General features: G+C 40.0%; 1 protein-coding gene across 4 annotated transcripts in view; it reads left to right on the top strand.

Annotated features, from left to right (window-relative positions):
* ARHGAP26 (Rho GTPase activating protein 26) overlaps positions 1–18833 on the top strand; it is a 421272-nt gene that overhangs the window by 161964 nt on the left and 240475 nt on the right. The window lies entirely within an intron of this gene.

Here is an 18833-nt window from a genome sequence, read left to right as displayed (position 1 = left end):
GTCCCACTGCCACTCTCCTTCATTGACACATGAGAGGATGTAAGCTACTCTTCAAAATGTTGGGCCTCTGGAATTCAATTCAGTGAACATTTATTGAGAATAAACTATGTACCAGCTACTATATGGGTGTCGAGAGAATTAATGCACAAACAGATTAGGCACCTGCCCTTTTGCATAAATAGTTTTCTTTCTCTCGCTCTACTTTTTCCCAATCTTGTGCACTGAAATGGTTAATTATTTTAAACTGAACAAGTGTTTTTTTGGTTTTAAAACCTCCAAGTAAGAAAGCCTCTTTGCACCACATGTATACATATGTGGTGTTCCATAGCTTCAGAGCCTCATTTCTCATAGGTTTGGAGCTCTCAACAGCCTATTTCAAGTATCTGCTTGTTTTGCCACCTCCTTCTTCTCTAAGTGGCTGGCTCTTGAATTCCTGAAACTGGAGGACATTGTCTGTGTCATGCTAGTGCAACATTTTAGGACTTGCTAAAATTAAGGCAGCCTGTCTCATATGGACAAGACTATTCTTTTATTCTGTTGTTGTTGCTTTTTCTTTTTTTTAGTAAGGTGGAATGTATGGAGCAGCAATTGACAAGAGACCATCCAAGCGTTTCATTGTCCCTTTTTCCCTATAAGATACAGTGACTAGGTCTTATCTCTGCCTGAAGGTGTGCTTCAACTGTCCACCTGGTTTGGGGCCACAGAGCTGTCTTTGTTTGGTATAAGCAATGACTTCCTACAGAGTCTGGATTGGCACGGTCCATTTGGGATGGGCTATACTAATGTTAGAATTGTTTTCTTCACACTGGGGTCTCTGATGGTATCTGACCATAGTCTTTTTTTTTTTTTTAATTTCTTTACAGGGATTTGGAAACATTATATGTTCAATTCCTTCATGTTCTAATCTCTGGGAAAGAGCACCCAGACTTTAGGGATATTGTTAAAGACCACTAGACAATAGTCATGATCTGTTAATCCCATTCTTCCTATGAAATGGAAGAATTTTAGGTCCCATAAGTGGGATGTTTCTGAAGACTTATTACAATATTCTACTATTTTAGAGCCCAGATCAGGCTATGTTTTCTTTCTCTGCTCCTATGGCCAGTCTTGGCTGAGCCTAGATCTAGTCCATTTGTTCTTATAGTTGAAAATGTCCAAGGTTACCTCTCTTATGTCTTACAAATATGTGTTCTAATCAGTTGATTAATCACCCTCTCCACTTAACCCCAACCCTCTGGAGTCATCCAGTTGCTCCTTTTTTTCTCTCAGGCTCTCTTTTCTTTCTGTCCTAAAACACTCAGCTTCCTGTTAGTTCAGTCTGCTTGTTTTCCATCGGGGTCTTTACACCTTCCCTTTTGGGAACTTGCCAAGTCCTCCTGCCTAGATCAGTAATTTTTCCCAGTAGCACAGTATCTGGCACATCATCCACTTAGGACATGTTAAGAAAGTGGGTGAAATGTGACTAGTGGCCAGAGGTGATAGCACATAAACTGAATTCTGTTTCTGGTGTTTTGATACACCCACTTGGTGTCCTCATGGGGACATTGAAGTATCTTAGGTTTTTTTGTTTGTCTGTTTAGGAACATGAAGTTTGCCTATTTATAAATACTGATATATTTGGGATAGGGCTAATTCCTGTGCTTCTTAAATTGTTGTCATTTCAAAAGCACATTATCAATTTAATAATCACTTTGGGGAATCAAGGAGGAGACATTTTATTAAACATAAAGAAGGAGTATATGATGCATTTCGAATCCAGGAAAAAGTTGTTTTAGAATCAAGGAAATATGTATGTATCAACTCCTAGTGATATATTATGATGACCTGGAGGAAAATTATGCAGACAGGAGACATTTTAGGGGCAGGGAGATCAGAGACTCTTTAAAAAATCCAATGACTACTATAGACGGTCTAAAAAACTGAATGCAGCTAAAAAAGAAACTTTGGCATAACATTTTTGGGGGTTTTGAATCCACCCCAGGTTACAAATCTCTGGCATCACGCATTGTAGGATAGTGTGTCCTTGTTTGACACTGTTAGGAAAGCTCTCCAGGGAATGACTGAAGAAATCTTGCAGTGTTTTACATCAGGAACCTTGTTTAGGTTATTAACACTAAAAGACTCTCTAGGCCTCTAATAGGGAAAATGGAAATAGACATTGACCAGTTCCAGATGTTCGTCTCCTTGTAGCCTGTCTCTTTGGCCAGCACACGCCTCGCTGTTCCCATGCAACATGTAGCACACTTGGAGAGAATTGCATAAAGCTTGCTGCTGACTTGGCCTTGCTTGCTCGGAATGCCAGACTCCTGGCTGCGGTGGTGAGTGGAGTCCCACATTGTTTCTTTAGAACAATGACTGGAGGGCTTCTTTTACTCAGGACTTTTGAAGATAACAGAGGATTTGTAGAGAATGCTTAATCCCACACTCTGTAATGAAGCCATGCATAGTTTTAAGCATAATTATGGGGGAGGGGGTCCATGTCTATCTGTGTTTTCATTATCTGAGACCCGAAGTAATGAGCTTATCTAGGGAAGCAGGAATTATGATTAATTGAAAACGTGAACTGATGACAGACCACTAATAAAATTAGTCACAGCTTAACCAGTTCTCCTCTTTGTTCAATATGTTCATTTATGTTAGGACACCGTGTTTGTGTTCTGGTCTTTCTCTGAAGGGCAGGTAGACATTCAAAAGCAGAGCAAAGAAAAACTGTAAAAAAAAAAAAAAAGCTGAGGGATTTTATGAAGTCCGTGGAAGTGGTATTGGAGACCTTGAGTCATGTACAGGTCATGGGCAAAGGAGGACCTGGGGGTGTGAGACCAGTTAGCAATTGATGAAGAGAAAACTAGTGAGGATGACACGCCAATAGACACTTGAGAGGAGAATGAGTTGAATCAAAGGATTAAGAATGGACCTTTGGAAAATTGGTAAGGCCCTCAGATGCAAAATAGGACAGCTTTGTATTGCGCTGTTAAAGTTGAACTTCAAGACTATCTTATAGTGTTATCACTAAATCTTGTAGGACAAATTTTATTTTCCATCAACATAGTCTGTCAAGATTTTGTGCGTAGGTGAAATAAAAACTTAAATCTTATTGAAAGGAACTTTATTTTGATTATTTGTTATTTAATTTTTCTAGATAAAGCTTTGATTGGTTCTCCCTATCATCCTATATAATAAAAGCCTAATATGCAAATTGACTGAATAGTGGAACAACCCATGGTCGCTGTGATGTGCACTGACCACCAGGAGGCAGAAACTCAACCCAGGAGCTGCCCCCAGCCTGCAGGCCCCAGGCCAGCCAAGGCGGGTTCCACTGGGGGCCCCCAAATTGCCCCACCAGTCGCCCCACAGATTGGCCCTGATCGCTGGTCAGGCCTAGGGACCCTACCCATGCAGGAATTTTGTGCATCAGGCCTCTAGTTTGACTATAAAATGTTGGTTCTCCTGTTATCAATATTGACTTTGTGGCTTTGTCTTTGTACCAGTTATCCAGTGGTAACAAGACGCTCTTTCCCAAACATCTACGTGCACACAATGATGTACACAGTATATAGTAGGCACTGGGGCTTGGTGCAGATTTCTAGGTCCTCCTCACTAAGAAGAATCTCTTTTCTAGTTTGATCTAGATTTTTGTACCTCACTGTTCCTATTCCCTGCTGCCCTGTATCGGGAAGTCTCTTCTTTTATTGCAGCGTGCCCTGCTTTTTATAGAAAGTGACCAGCACTCTTATGCCACAACTCAGAGTTCAGCTTTAAGTACAGAGAATTTAGTCATTGAACTGCTAAAGAAACTTGTGCCTATAAAAATGCTGCAAACCTCTCTCTTCTTCTCTCTCCCCCTCTTACCCTCCCTCCTGCTTTACCCCCAATTCCTCTCAGCTTTACATATGATCTTTTGCACATGCTCAGATTTTCTATCTTAAACTGCAGCTATAAGCTCCACATAGCTTTCCTAAAGATATTTTTATTTCATAATATTTCAATTAAGCATGACTTGCAACTTTAACAGGACATGAGCATATTTGAAATGACAGAGGGGAATGTATGTAATGGCCCTTCTCTCTGTTTGAAAATAAAAATCAATAGTGAAAAATTCAAAGGCTAGATATTAAAGTTTTGACCCACATCCCCAAGCATATTTTATTCAAGGAACATTTTTTTCCAGGCTTGAAGTCATGTATTTAGGTATCTTTCCCCTTCCCTTTCCCCCCACCCCTCAGATGGTACCCAGATTATGTTTTAAATAAGTTTTAGACTTGTGCTGACACAGCTTTTATTCAAAGATAAGCTCTGTAAAATGCCTCAGTATTTAGTTAACTGTAAGATTGAAAAGCCTCTGAGGCACTGCTATAACCAGGGCTAAAAATAAATGCAGCAATAATATATTGAATATATTTAAAGTAAGCAGTATTAGCAGTTGTTGTTCTACAAGCTTCCTTAAATATTATAACTTTGAGCTGCAGATGTGTTAATTAATATGCAGGAAAAGATGAATATCATTTGAAAAGTAAATATATAGAGAAAAATGTGCATTTGTTTTTAGTTTACTTCCTAATGTAATAAGAAGTTATTAATTTCAGACTGTCAGAGCTGTAAGAGACCTTAACATTTTCCTTATTTATAGAAGAAGAAAGGTCCAAAGAAGGAAAATGAATTCCCTGCAGAATTCCATAAGTACTTACCTGCAGAGTCAATACTAGAACCCATGGCTGCTGACTCCTAATTGGTTGCCTCCTGCACATGCCCTGACCCCGGAGTCCTTGACCGGGAATTGAACCTGCGACCCTGTGGTCTGCTGGCCGACACTCTAACCACTGGGGAAAACCAGCTAGGGCCTGACTTCTAATTTTTTGCTCTTTTTTATTATGCCATCTTATTAATGAAAATTTGTAAGAATAGTGTAGTAATAGCTCATTTATTCATTCATTTTGTCATTAATTTGGCAAACTGAATACCCATTTCACCCGGTATATTAGTTTTCTAATTAATATACTGTGTAACAAATCAACACAAACTGAGTGGCTTAAAACAACTCCCATTTACTAGCTCTAGTTCTGCAGCTCAGAAATTCAACACGGTGTGTTTGGGTTCTCTGCTCAGCTGGTTGCGAAGTATGGGCTGGCTGTGTTCTCATCGGGATTCATTGTTCTCTTCCAAACTCATTCTGGTAATGGAAAGAATTCAGTTTCTTGTGTTTGTAGGACTTGAGTCCACAATTCCTTGCTTGCCACCAGCCGGGGCTTGCTTTAGCATTTAGAGGCAGCGGCCACATTCTATACTATGTGGCCTCCATTTTTAAAAAATATGATTTTAGAGATAGAAACATTGATCAGAGAGAAACAGTGATCTGCCGCCTCCTGCACGCCCCATACTGGGGATCGAGCCTACAAACCAGGCATGTGCCCCAACAGGGAACTGACAGAGACATCTTAGTGCAGGGCTCCTCAAACTTTTTAAACAGGGGGCCAGTTCACTGCCCCTCAAACCGTTGGAGGGCCGGACTATAGTTTAAAAAAAAAAACTATGAACAAATTCCTATGCACACTGCACATATCTTATTTTGAAGTAAAAAAACAAAACGGGAACAAATACAGTATTTGTATTTGCATGTGGCCCGCGGGCCATAGTTTGAGGACTTCTGTCTTAGTGCATGGAACGATGCTCAGCCAACTGAGCCACACCAGCAGGGCGCCTCTTCCATTTTTAAGCCATTATCAGAATGAGGACTCCTTCTTATTCTTCAGATCTCTGACTTTTTCTTTTGCTACCAGCCTGAGAAAACTCTGCTTTTAAAGGACTCCTGTGATTAGATGAGGTCCACCCAGGTAATTCTGTATCTTAAGACCAGATGACTTGGAACTTGAATTACATCTGCAAAACCCCTTCATAGTAGTACCTAGATTAGTGTTTGTGAATAACCACTGAACAGAGCTCTTAGGGGAAGCTATCTTTTGAATTCTACCTACCACATCTAACTTAGCTGGTGGCCAACTTTTGAACATACCCTACATCTGTGACATTTTTGTGAAGCTTGAAATACAGGCAACTATATATGGGTTTGATCTGTTTTTTGTATTCCAAGGGCCTGGTGATGGAAATGGCTGCTAGGTAGCAATAACTATTATAAAATCTATGAACTTGATTGCATAGGAAAGGCAGAGTCATGGGTGGCCTGATGGTCATAGCTGAAGTTGTTTCCAAATAAAGCAGCTGGGATAATCTGATAAAGCAAGTGATTTTTGCAGAGGAACACAAAACAAATCCATATTAGTATAAAAGCCTAATATGCAAATTGTCCCCACGGGAATTCAACCAGAAGACCCATCACCTGCTATGACATGCGCTGACCACAAGGGGGTGGCACGGAATGAAGGGAGGCCCAGGCCAGCAGCCAGCAGCTGGGGAAGGGAGGCCTTGGCTGGCAGCCGGAAGGCCCTGATCGGCCCTGATCATGGGGTAGGCCTAGGGACCCTACCCATGCATATATTTCATGCACTGGGCCTCTACTTATATTATAAAAGCACAGTGATCTTAATTCAAACACCTGTACCCTCGTCATGGATGATAGCACCAAATAGTAATACTGAGCCCAAGTGAATAAGAAAAAGTTAAACTCCTATGCTCATTGTAAGAAGAGAAAAATGCATGATATAATGTGAAAGAAATTTATATCAAAAAATAGTTTAACATTTTGGTACCTAAAAAGGCTAAGCTTAACTTAAAAGTAGTTTCTTTAGTGACACCCCAGTGGCTTCCCATTCACTTAAAATAAAACCCAAACCTCTGGTATGGTCAGAAAGGTCAGCCTCATTGGCTACCTTTCTATTCCCCCGCACACCAAGCTCTTTCCCACCTCAGGACCTTTGTACATGACATTCTGTCTATTTGCAGCATTCTTTCAGTTTTTCACATGCCTTTTACGTAGCTCACTCTTCTTCAGATCTCAGCCTAAATTGCACATTCTCAGTTTCCTAATTGCCCTATTTATAGCAACACTATCTTGCTTTTTCCTAACCTCTGGTACCTTCTTTCACATCATCCTGTGTGTCTGCTATACAGCCTAGTCTACTTGTTTATGATTTGTCTCTTACCTGTAGAGTGGCAGTCCTTGAATTTGACCTTGCTAACTCACCTTTGTCTCCCCTATGTCTAAATCAGAGCCCAGCATGTAGTAGACACTCAGTCACTACTTGTTAAATGTTAGAGTTCCAGAGGTTAAATGTTCCATTGTCACAAAGGGAAATCATGGCATAATAGAGTAGCACTCAGTTTTAGGGAATTCTAGCCTGTCACTTGACCTATTGCTATTCCTGATTATCAATTTGGCATTTGCTTTTTTGTTCATTTGTGTTTTCAATTTGGCATTTGGAATAAAAATGGCTTAATGAATAGCCTGAGGTCCTATAGTTAATCTTAGGAAGGGCTAAGATTAGCCTCCCTAACACTTGATAGTTTCCGTTACCTAATATCACAAGGAACTGGTCTGTATTAAAAATATTCAACTTTTAGAGTTCTTACCTTTCTTAAAATTAAATAAAGGATAGTTTTCTAATGTCCCATTTGAAATGTTTCATTTCATTCTTCCTACTCATATATATTTTTTTCTGTTTGTAAGTTAATTCTCTTCAAAATTTATTTATTTTTGTTATTTTCAATGTCTGTTAAACAAAAATGATGACAGATTCATCTCCCGGTGGAATTTTCAGCAGAAAGGGACTGGCACCAAGGCGGATTTGCCCCAACACAGTGTGAAATGTGTGGGTTCTTGACTTTGTGCAGGAAATATTTCATAAGATGAGAGTCCAGGTGATTTTGAGAGTATATTTATTAAACCTGGGGACAGTGAGACAAAGGAAGGACTTAAGATAGAAGAGGCAAGATCATAGGCTGCTTTGGCCCTTTAGCAAGAAAGTCACAGAGGCAGAAGAATTGAGCCTACTTGGTTGTGTGGACTCAGGAGACATGTTACAGAGACAAAAGGAGGGCCATTGAAGACAGGTTCAGAAGGTTGGCCTGGGATGAGCTGCTGCTTCCTGCTGCTCTCCTGGTTGGAAGTCTCCTGGGAACCTTTAGAGCAGTGGTTCTCAACCTTCCTAATGCCGCGACCCTTTAATACAGTTCCTCATGTTGTGGTGACCCCCAACCATAAAATTATTTTCGTTGCTACTTCATAACTGTAATTTTGCTACTGTTATGAATTGTAATGTAAATGTCTGATATGCAGGATGTATTTAGGCGACCCCTGTGAAAGGGTCGTTTGACCCCCAGAGGGGTCGCGACCCACGGGTTGAGAACCGCTGCTTTAGAGGTTAGGAGAAAGAAAGCAAAGATACATGGCTGAGGAAAGAAGGGGGGCATGGGGAGAAGGTATTGGCCTGCTCAAGCGAGTGAGTGTGCACCATATTCATCAGCTTTCCAGGTGTGTTTTTTAATATGTGGATGCTCAAAATGAGAGTATAGAGGGGTCATGGTCATTCTCTGGTCAGTTTCATCTTTACGGAATGTAACCAAAGCAGGACCAGGACCAAGGCGGGTCTGCCCAGTACTGTCTGGAATGTGTAAACCATTTGTTCCTAAGTGTCCTTGGTTACGGAAGATAAGACCGTACCATTCATTATCTGGCTGTAAATTGCTCGCCATTTAACTATCTGTCTCAGTTTCCCCATTCCACTTGCCAAGGAATTCTCGTAACTTCTTACCATCCTGTCTCAGAAATGACACCTTTGATCTCTGGCCAATGTTCCTAACTCTCAGCACTTCTGGCTTTGCTAAAAATCTCATTTACCCTTTGAGATACTTGTGTGGTTAGTATCAAGACCGAATTAATGAGAAACTTGAAAGGTTCAAGCAAAGCAGGAGAGATGCAAGTGGCAGAAAAGTATTCGTAAATTATTTCCAAAATAAAACAGTCTCTGTACTTATCTTCTACATATTGTGGCAGATAGTTCATTGTCTATTGAAATTTAACTGAGACTGTTCATTTAGGCAACTCCATGTGAATTTTACCCTGGGAAATATGAAACTGAGCTTTCAGGTTTTTGTTTGTTTTGCCTTTTTGCATCCCTTAACCCCCCTCAACTCTCCCTTCTGGAGTCTTCTTGAATAAACAGGAATTCACAATGTATTGTATGGGTGGGGTTGCTTTTGGCTCTTAATTGTATAAAAGAATAGGGGGGAAAAGAATAGTAAAAGCTGAGACCTTTATGCCAAGTTTCTAGATCATCTGCATTGTTGGGCAGCATGTGATGACTTACATTGGGTATCTTTATGGTCTTAATCTTTTCCCCGTTTACAGGCTGCCAGCCAGAAGATCTGTGAGAGTTTTCCTTGTTTGACTAACAAGACTGAATGGTGGCAGTTTTTCTTTCTTCTTTTTTAAAAAAAATCTCCAGTTGATAAAGCTCTTTATGATATATGCAAAGCTTTGCTTCTACTTGAGTGGTAAGAGAAGCAACACAAACCCCCGAACAGGCAAGCCAGATGAACTTTGAGTAGAACAGTTTGGGCTCAACCTTTGACATTAATTACAGAGAGTGCTTATCTTTTAACACCTGGATATCTGACTTGCAAACTGATAAATTAGGGGGCAAAGTAACTTAAACGTCAAAAGGAGTCCACATATTCATGCATTATAAAGAGTTCAGCGTGCCTGTTTCGTTAGAATATCTACAATATTCTTTACAGATCATCAAATAATTAACAGAGGGGAAAACTGAAAGCTGAAATGTTCAAAATCATTAATGATTAAAAAGCAATCAGAAGTCAAGATAAAGGAAAGTTATTTATGATGATTTTTTAAAATGGACATAAGGATCAATGAGAAATCAAGAGAAAGCAAACTTGAAATTTTATTTTTGATGGACTTACTTTGTGTAGTTTTCATTTTTTTTGTTTTAACTGACAGAAATTGAAATGCTAATCCTATCTGTTTATAAGATACCTGGCAACTAAAGTAAGACATGATATTAAAATATAGCTCTTTACCTTTAGGGGTATAAATTATGTTGGGGGGGGTGATGAATATAACAGTTTAGTTGAGGAGATCAAGGTATATACAAGATGGCAAGTATGAAATGTAAATAGGCTTAATTCAGTTGCTCAAATTTCAGCTTTTTCCCTACAATCTTCTTGATTTTGGTCATATTCCCATAATAGTTGTTCTCTTTACTTAATACCTGTCTTTGATTCATTTCACTTTATTTACAAAATATTCTTAAAAAAATAAATATGTTTCTGATTCTCTAAACCAGTATTGCTTACTGGGTAAAGGAACCCTACCAATAAATGACATAGAAATAAAATTATACTGATATATTCCAATTAAATATGTGTACTTGCTAAAATCTCTGAGTTTGTGCCCAGCTTTTCTCTCAGTTATAAAGAAATAAAAGGATGTTAGCAAATGTTATGTTGAAGCCATGCTAACACCAAGTAGAGACTATTTTAGATGTCACAAAACCTAAAAGAGACTAAGAAGGGACTATTGTGAACTTGTAACAATGATTTTCAAGGATGAGTCCCTGAGCCAACTGAAGTCATTTGGGGCAAAGCAGGCCCTGTAGGATGCTGCTAAAATCCAGTGGTGATTGCATTGGTCTTGTGTGCACTGAGAGAAAGTCAAGCTAAATAGGTGAAACACAGTGATTTAAAGGGCTCGTAAAAGTTTATAGTGTAGTTTAATCTCTAGTAGACAGTTGTAATATAAGACTTTTATTTTCTCTCTCCCAGCCCTTCTCCTCTTGCAGTTTGGACAGTTTGGCTTCTGTTTTCAGAGATTTGCTTTGCAGTGTGCAGAATGGCAGTTATGCTGTACAGCTGGGGTGGTAGAAAAGGAAGAGTACAGGAAAGTCAAATATAGACACACATTTCCCTATCTCTTTTTGAGGACTCAGAACTGAGTGGAGTCACAAATAGGAAAACTGTTCTATTTGCACGCACAGCATACTGTAGGAGGGCACGCATACGCACACAGGCAGCTCTCAGGTCTCTGTGGGTGGAGGACTCTTGGCCTATTTGGAATTCCATGAGTGACGTCTCCCTGCTCCCCAGCAGGGCTCAGATTTGGATCAGTCTTCTAATATTTCAGAGTACTTTCACATACCTGATTTCATTTTCTCTACATGCCTTCTGTTGGCATGTGAAGTATAATTAAGAAGATAAATACTCTGTGAAAGTATGTGCAAATATTTGGCCTCCCAATTGCAAAAAGAAATAACAGGTTATCCTCAATTCTGCTTCCTTCCATTAGGGTGGATAAATAAGTGTTGATTATTTGTTAAAACTCTTTAGGAAAGCCAGATGGGTATTAAAAGCCTTCCTTTTTTTTTCTTAAATAATTTTTGGTTTGATAATCCCATTGCTGGAAAAATTTATTCCAGGTTCATAATTGAAAAGAAGAAAATTCAGCCCTAGCTGGTTTGGCTCACTGGATAGAGCGACGGCCTGTGGACTGAAGGGTCCTGGGTTCGATTCCGGTCAAGGGCACATGCTCAGGTTGTGAGCTCAATCCCTAGTAGGGGGCGTGTGGGAGGCAGCCGATCAATGGTCCCCTCTCATCAGTGATGTTTATATCTCTCTATCCCTTCCTATCTGAAATCAATAAAAAATATATTTTTTAAAAAGAAAATTCATTAATGAGCAATCTTTTATTTTTTAAAAAAATTGACTTATTTTTTAATCCTCATCCAAGGATATATATATATTTTTTTTATTGACTTTAGAGAGAGAGGAAGGGAAAGATAGAGAAACATCAGTGTGGGAGAGAAACATCAATTGATTGCCTCCTGTATGCACCTCTAATGGGGCTGGACTCCACAGTCTAGGTATGTGCCCTGATCTGGAATCAAACCCACAACCTTTTGGTGTATAGGCCAATGCTCTAACCAGCTGAGCCACTCAGCCAGGGCTAATGAGATAGCTTTTAAAATGGAAATGATTTGTGTTTTCACCAATAGAGCAATAGGGAAGTAAACTATGGTATGAAAACTCTTTGAACATTTATATAAGATCATAAATATTGAATGCAGAAAAATGCTCACTCGGTAGCTAGAAAAGTAATATATGAGAGTATATGCATGTTGTGATTACTACTGTGAAAATTCACACACATGTATAAAAATTCAGAAGACACAAGAAAATAAAATAGCTGTTAGAGTAGTGGATTTAAAAAACCCTTTTCTTAATGTTCTTTTAGTGTTGTAATATTTTTGTTGGGGATAAAATTCAGGAGTAGAAAAAAAAGAAAGATAAAAATTGACCTCCTACGTATAAAAACAGCTGTCAATAAGGCAGAGTCAACTCCAGTTTTATAGAAAAGCCAAATAAATATGAATCTTAATCAAGCCTTTAAACTTGAAGGTTGTTAGACGGTGTGTATAGGATTAATTTAACTTTTGATTGTGTGACTTATTTCCCAGGTCAGATACCCACCCTGGCTTAGCAGCCAGCACAATGCTTGGCCCGTAATTGTCTCCACTAAAGGCAGATGATGGGTGGGTCGGTGGATGGGTGTTTTTCTAAGGACAGAAATCTAAATCAGAGTTTAAAGTTGAAGTGGTAAGGAAGAAGAATATGCTCCAAACATCAGTGTATTTCAAAGACCAATCCATGCACAAATAGAGTAGAGTAGTATGGGATGGGATGGGAAAAACCAATTAGAACCAGAAGGTCTACTTGGATAAGGCTTACTGAGCACCATAAAGGGAAGGGAACAGAGGCTTTCAAGGCTAGAGAAGTAACATTCTTGTGGAAATGGAGGTAGGAGAGGGTGGTACATGGATGTGGAGTATAGTAGCTTGGAGCTGAGTAAAATGATGAAGTGAGGGGACAGGGTGAGGACCTATGCACCCAGGGGATCTGTGCCCTCTGTTTACTTTGCCTTCCTGCCATAGTCATTCTGCTCTTTCCTGTGATGGCGTTTCAGTGACTCTGCTATGGAAACTTTGGTGGCTTAAAAAAAATTATTGTTGTTCTTGATATGTTTGAGGTGTACAGAGAGCATTAACAAATGATTGCTTTTTGGTAGTCAGAAGGAAGAATGAAGCATTTTATTTTCCGTCAGTGTATATAAATACCCCCTAATAAGGTACCTTTTGTGGATACTGTTGCTAAAGTTAAACTAATGAACAGAGTGCATATGAAGCATTTTGAATAGGAGAGTTGGTTATAGGAAAATTCCCACAAGCACAGTGCTGCCACACATATTGAGCATCTTGAGCCAGGCTTTCTGCTAATTATGGGGATAGAGAGACAGTAAAATTTAGTTTCTGCCCTTCAACGGCTTATGATCTAGTAGAGGAAGGTGAACATGTGAAGAAACAAATGGAGCAAAGTTGTATTTGTAAGCATGGTTTGTTTTGGCTCAAGGCAAATTTTTGGCCTCATCTATATGAAAATTCCAGGAGTAGACTTTGTCTATTTCTGTTTTCTTCTCTGTTGGCTTTGCCCTCAGGTTGGATCTCTGCATGTGTGACCTACCAGCCATCCACTCCTGGTGGATCAAGCTTTCATCATCCTTATAGCTAGCAGTCCTAGTGAGAAGCCCTGATTTTTCCCCCTATCCTATATAATAAAACCCTAATATGCAAATTGACCAAACGGCGGAACAACTGGTTGCTATGACACGCACTGACCACCAGGGGGCAGATGCTCAATGCAGGAGCTAGGTCCTGTGTTGAGTGTCTGCTCTGAGAGGGAGGTGACCAGTGGTGGTGGTGGGAGGGCGGGGCCAGCCAGCGGACAGTGCCAGGCCACCAGCCAAGGCAGGTGCCAGTGGGGGTCGCCCTGCCCGCTCGCTGGTCACCCCACAGATGGCCCTGATTGCCGGCCAGGCATAGGTACCCTACCCTATATATTGGGAACAGTCTCTTAGATTTAAAAATTAAAACTTGGCAACGCTACTCTAACATTGAAGAAACAGGATGATATGCATGGACTCTGGCTTGCACATTTTGTGGTCAGCCCTGATTCTGACACTTATAACTGTGTGACAAAGCCAAATACTTAACTTCTCTCTGCTTCAGTTTATTCACCCATAAGATGGGGAAAATGGTTCTACTGCCTCAGAAGGATCATGTTATGTACTATTTTTTATAATCAGGGCAAAAAAATGTAGCTGCCCATACAACAGCAAGATGCCTTTCACCTGTATGAAAAGCATAGTCACTGGTACATGCAGCGTCCCGGATTACGAGAGGGATGTCCGATTGCCGGGTTAGGCCTGACATCCCCTGAGGAGTCCCGGATTGCAAGAGGACGCAGGCTGGGCTGAGGGGACCCCTCTCCCCTATGCACAAATTTCATGCACTGGACCTGTAGTAGTTCCAATAAAAGTTGTGGAGTTGGGTCACATGCCCATACCTGAGCCAATCACTGTGGCCTGGAATGGGGAGGATAGAATATGTTGATTGACCAGATAACTGGGTCACATGGGTAGGAAGAGGGGGCACCGCCTGGACTGACATTTGAGGAGGAGTGGTTTCCCAGAGGAGATTGAGGTGCTATTGCCAGAAGTGAGACTGGGTGGGGGAGGGGGCAAGTTAAAACAAGAACCACCACAACAGTAATCTACTGATAGAAGTTACCATGAGTTATGGGTGGGCAAGGGAGAGAATGTGCCATTCACTCTGAAAAGTCTTTTTGGAGAATGTGGTGCTTAATTAAGTCTGGAATGAATGATAATGAATGGATAAATGAATGAAGGGGAGAAATGAATGAATGAATGAATGAATCAAAGACTAAATTAGACATCTTTTAGGGCATGTAATTCTCTTATGTGAAACTTTTAAAGGTATGATTCTGTTCATTTAATTCAGATTTCAATCCTATTTTGGTAAAATTTAAGATTCTATAAGGTGGCATTAAGTTTTAAATTTAAATGAATTTGAGGATTGAGGTATAGACTTAAAAACTATCTTTGTCAGAGATGTGCATTATAATACTTGGTGTGATGGGTCTATGTATTCGATACATATTCTAAGTAGGAGGGCAATAGCCTAAGTTATAACTGTTTTTCTTTAACATTTGCAAGGGGCTGTGTGAGGTACTGTACTGTAAACTCTTGACTAGTTGTGGGGTTGAGTAACTCTGGTGAATAAAATATTAAAAAAAAATAGCATGCTTGTGAAGAAAATGAAATTGTAGAGGAAGGAATGCATCTGTATTTTAGAAGGTGACAAAAGCCAGTGTCTTCTGCATGGTAGAGAACACCCCTCCTTTTTTGACTCAGATGTGTCTCTGCCTCATTGCAGCACTGATCGCTGCTATTTCCTAGGCTGGGGAGGCCCCAGGGTATAACTAGTTAGCTGTACTCTGGAAAGCTTGAGTAGATTTAATCATATCTCTGAGCAAAAAAACGATTCCCTCTTTTTTTGTGTGCCTGCTCAATTTTTAACTGAGGCTGATGATGATGTAGTTGCTGACACATTTTGAGCATTTACTGTGTACCATTCTCTCTGTTAATACTGTCTCATGGTCCCTCGAGGTAAGTACAATTTTATTCCCAGTTCCCAGTTTGCATTTGAAGAAACTGAAGCTTAGAGAAGCCATATCCTGAAACCTTTCAATTCACACCAAGATAATCTGGTGGGGGTTTGAGGGAGCTGGTATTAAGGAGGAGGTTAATTTCATTTCCTGTGTGATACCTGAGGTTTAAGATACTAAGTGGTGATAATTGGCTGAGAGGCCACTTAGGGAGAAGAGAGAAAGTCAGAGGCAATGAGGGGCCGACTGGCTGACTAACCCTAGGTCATGGAAGGCCTGCTCCCCCTCAACCTCTTTTGCTAAACCGTTTTGAGAGAGTATTTTGCTCAGAGACAAGCTACTGTCCATAGGCTTCCTTCTAACATTTGAAGGAAAGAAAACTCATCTTAATAGGGGATTTAGAGACAACAATAGGGGACTGCTTTAAAAGACTCTTCCTTCCTTCCTTCCTTCCTTCCTTCCTTCCTTCCTTCCTTCCTTCCTTCCTTCCTTCCTTCCTTCCTTCCTTTTTTCCTCCCTGCCCCCCTCCCTTCCTTCTAATGAAGGCTTGATTCCAAACCTTCCAGTTATATTGTTTTTATTTTATCTGCAATGTTTTTAAAGTGGCAAATAGTTTTTTATAATTAGACAAAAGGTTATCCAAGTAAATTTTTATTCCATTTTCACTATATTTTAGTAAGTTTACACTGTTATTAAGGATTGATTTGGGGTTCTTTTAGAGTAGTTACTTCCCCAGCCCTTTTAATGCAGTTCACTGAGTTAACAGCAGGATAAAAACAAACGCTTGTAGCTCAGCAGGTTCGAATGAATGCCAGGCCTGCAGATGAGGATGCTGATTGCAACATAGCTGAAAAGTGAATAAAGATAGATAATTCAGATTTATCGATTGATAGATTGATGGATAGGTAGACAGACAAAAAGGGCTTGCTCAAACTGCCTTACTAACATGGGCTCATTTCGTTGTGGTGTGTTCATACTGGGGAATGCTGTGCAGTGCCTGTGCTGATGGGAAAAGCACCGTGACAGTAAGTGCTTTTTGGTGATATCCCATTTGAGTAAATAAAATGATGTCTATAATGTATGTACATGTAGTTTTCCTAATATATAGATAATGTCTTTTCTAGGGATGATACTCACAAATTTAACTTTTTGAGAGAGAGAGAGACTAGAGAGCTTGAACTTTTCATCTTTTATTTCTCTGTATAGTTTGATTTTACCCCATGTGCCTGTATTGCTTTCACTTTAACAATTACAGAGGACTGAAAGTAGCACCTATTGGTTATGAATGAATAAAAGTGAGATTTAAATAATAAGCCCCTTTGAACTGCTTAATGAAAACCATTTTATGTTTCTAAGGAGTTAGGTCTGTTGCATATCCCGAGACACAGGACCTTTCTTTGCTTTTCTCTCCCTCCTCCCAGGTTTTTTGCAACTATACTTTTTATTCCATGGATGTTCAAAAGTAGGTCAGCAACACAACCCAAAAAAGGCTCTGGTTTGGTGTTTGGAGTGGTGATGGGGAGAGTGCTAGCAGAGGATGTGAAGTTGGCTTCCTTGATCTTCCTTTGCTTTTGTGTTTGTTGCTGGGTTTTAATCATTTTCCTCCCCTTTTCCACATGCATTTTGAAGAGATTATTTTAAACCAAACACTTTCCTTAGCTTTTACCTTCTGTATTTTTACAGCATGTTTTAAGAGTTCATTTATTTATTGTCTTATTTTCTCTTGATGGCATACATTAAATTTTATATCTAGTGTTTCATTCTCACCCTGATGGCTTCTGGTACATAGTATGTGGATCACTCCCTTGCGACCCTGTTCTGTTTATTGTGTACCTCTGCACCTTAGCATTGCTTTTTGAATATCTGGACAATTCAGTGTGTGACCCAAAGAGCCATGGGGCTTTATTTGATTCCCCAGGCAGGAAGGGCTCTGGTTCTCCACGTCGACTTGCCTTGCTGACATCTAAATCTTGGTAGGATGATACCTACAAACTCTTTGTTAATGTTTGAGAATTGGAGGCAAGAGCCCTTTTTACATTGGTTTTTCATGGGAATAAACTCATATGCAGTGGTTGCTTAATGCTTTATTTTTTAAAGGCAATATAATGATTTAATGTTTAAAACGTATTTTTTCTTTTTAAAAAAATTGATTAGAGAGAGAGTGAGCTTGTTGTTGCACTTACTTCTGAATTCATTGGTTGGTTTTTGTATGTGCCCTGACCAGGGATTGAACCCACAATCTTGGTGTATATCAAAACGATGCTTTAACCAAGTGAGCTACTGGCCAGGGCCACAAAGAATTTTTCTTAAACATTAGCTCATTTAGTATCTTAGTAGTTATAATTGCTGTCATTTGTTGTGGATGAGGAAGCAGGAAGCAGAGCCTCCCCTGGGGATTCAGGCCTCTGACTACAGGGCCCCAGGCCTGTGCTTTTTTCTCTCCTGGATAGTATTAAGAAAGGATAATAAAATTAATCAAGGTGTGCATTTATCTTAAAAGAAATCAACTGTAAGCATCCTGCAAGCAGTGTAAATACAATGTGGCCTCTGAACCCAGGCAACTGTTTTGGTGCTCAGCAGAAAGAACCACCATAAGGTCAAAAACCTCTCTGTGGAACTTACTGACAGGTCCTGACAGTGCAGCTTAAACAAAGCAAAATACATTATGCTGTATGCATGGCTTAAGGGCTTTTCAAGAGAAAATCTCACCCTTTCTGGGTTTTGCCTTAAATGTTCACTTTAGAACCTTATACCCAAGTCAGATGTAATATCACCATATTTTTTTTCACTTCATTGGACTTCCTTTCCAATGAACTTTTCCCATAAAGGGTTCTGCAGATTTGTATCACATGGTGATGATTTGATGATTTCATAATTCTCCTTTGCTCCTTCACAGCATTTTTGAAAATCCTTTTGAAATAGGAATAGCATTTAAAAAGCACCACCTTTAAAGAAATTGTAAATTTATAAAATAAGTAAGTGTACTGATGTCATGCTAGCAGTCTGTGTAGGACCCCTACTACTTCTGAAAGGTGGGGCATTTGACTGAGGAAAGGATAGATCCTCTTGGTCTCTCCTTTTGATGACCTGAAAGTAGCCCAGGGATAAGGTCTCTGAAGTGCTAGGGCTAAGGGTCATCATCTATCTATCTATATAAAAGCCTGATATGCTAAGCTTGACCTGTCGCTATGACGTGCACTAACCACCAGGGGGCAGACGCTCCAACCAGTAGGTTAGCTTGCTGCTGGGGTCCGGTCGATCGGGACTGGGTGAGACTGGCCAGACATGCCCTGGAGCCCTCCTGCAGTCCCTCCTTGGCCAGCTGGCCCCAATCATCCTGATCGCTGGCC

The sequence above is a fragment of the Myotis myotis genome, unplaced genomic scaffold (genome assembly GCF_014108235.1).
Source record: "Myotis myotis isolate mMyoMyo1 unplaced genomic scaffold, mMyoMyo1.p scaffold_m19_p_6, whole genome shotgun sequence".
NCBI classification, from domain to species: Eukaryota; Metazoa; Chordata; class Mammalia; order Chiroptera; family Vespertilionidae; genus Myotis; species Myotis myotis.
The sequence above is the reverse complement of the archived record's forward strand: the minus strand, read 5'-3'. Positions and strand labels throughout refer to the sequence as shown.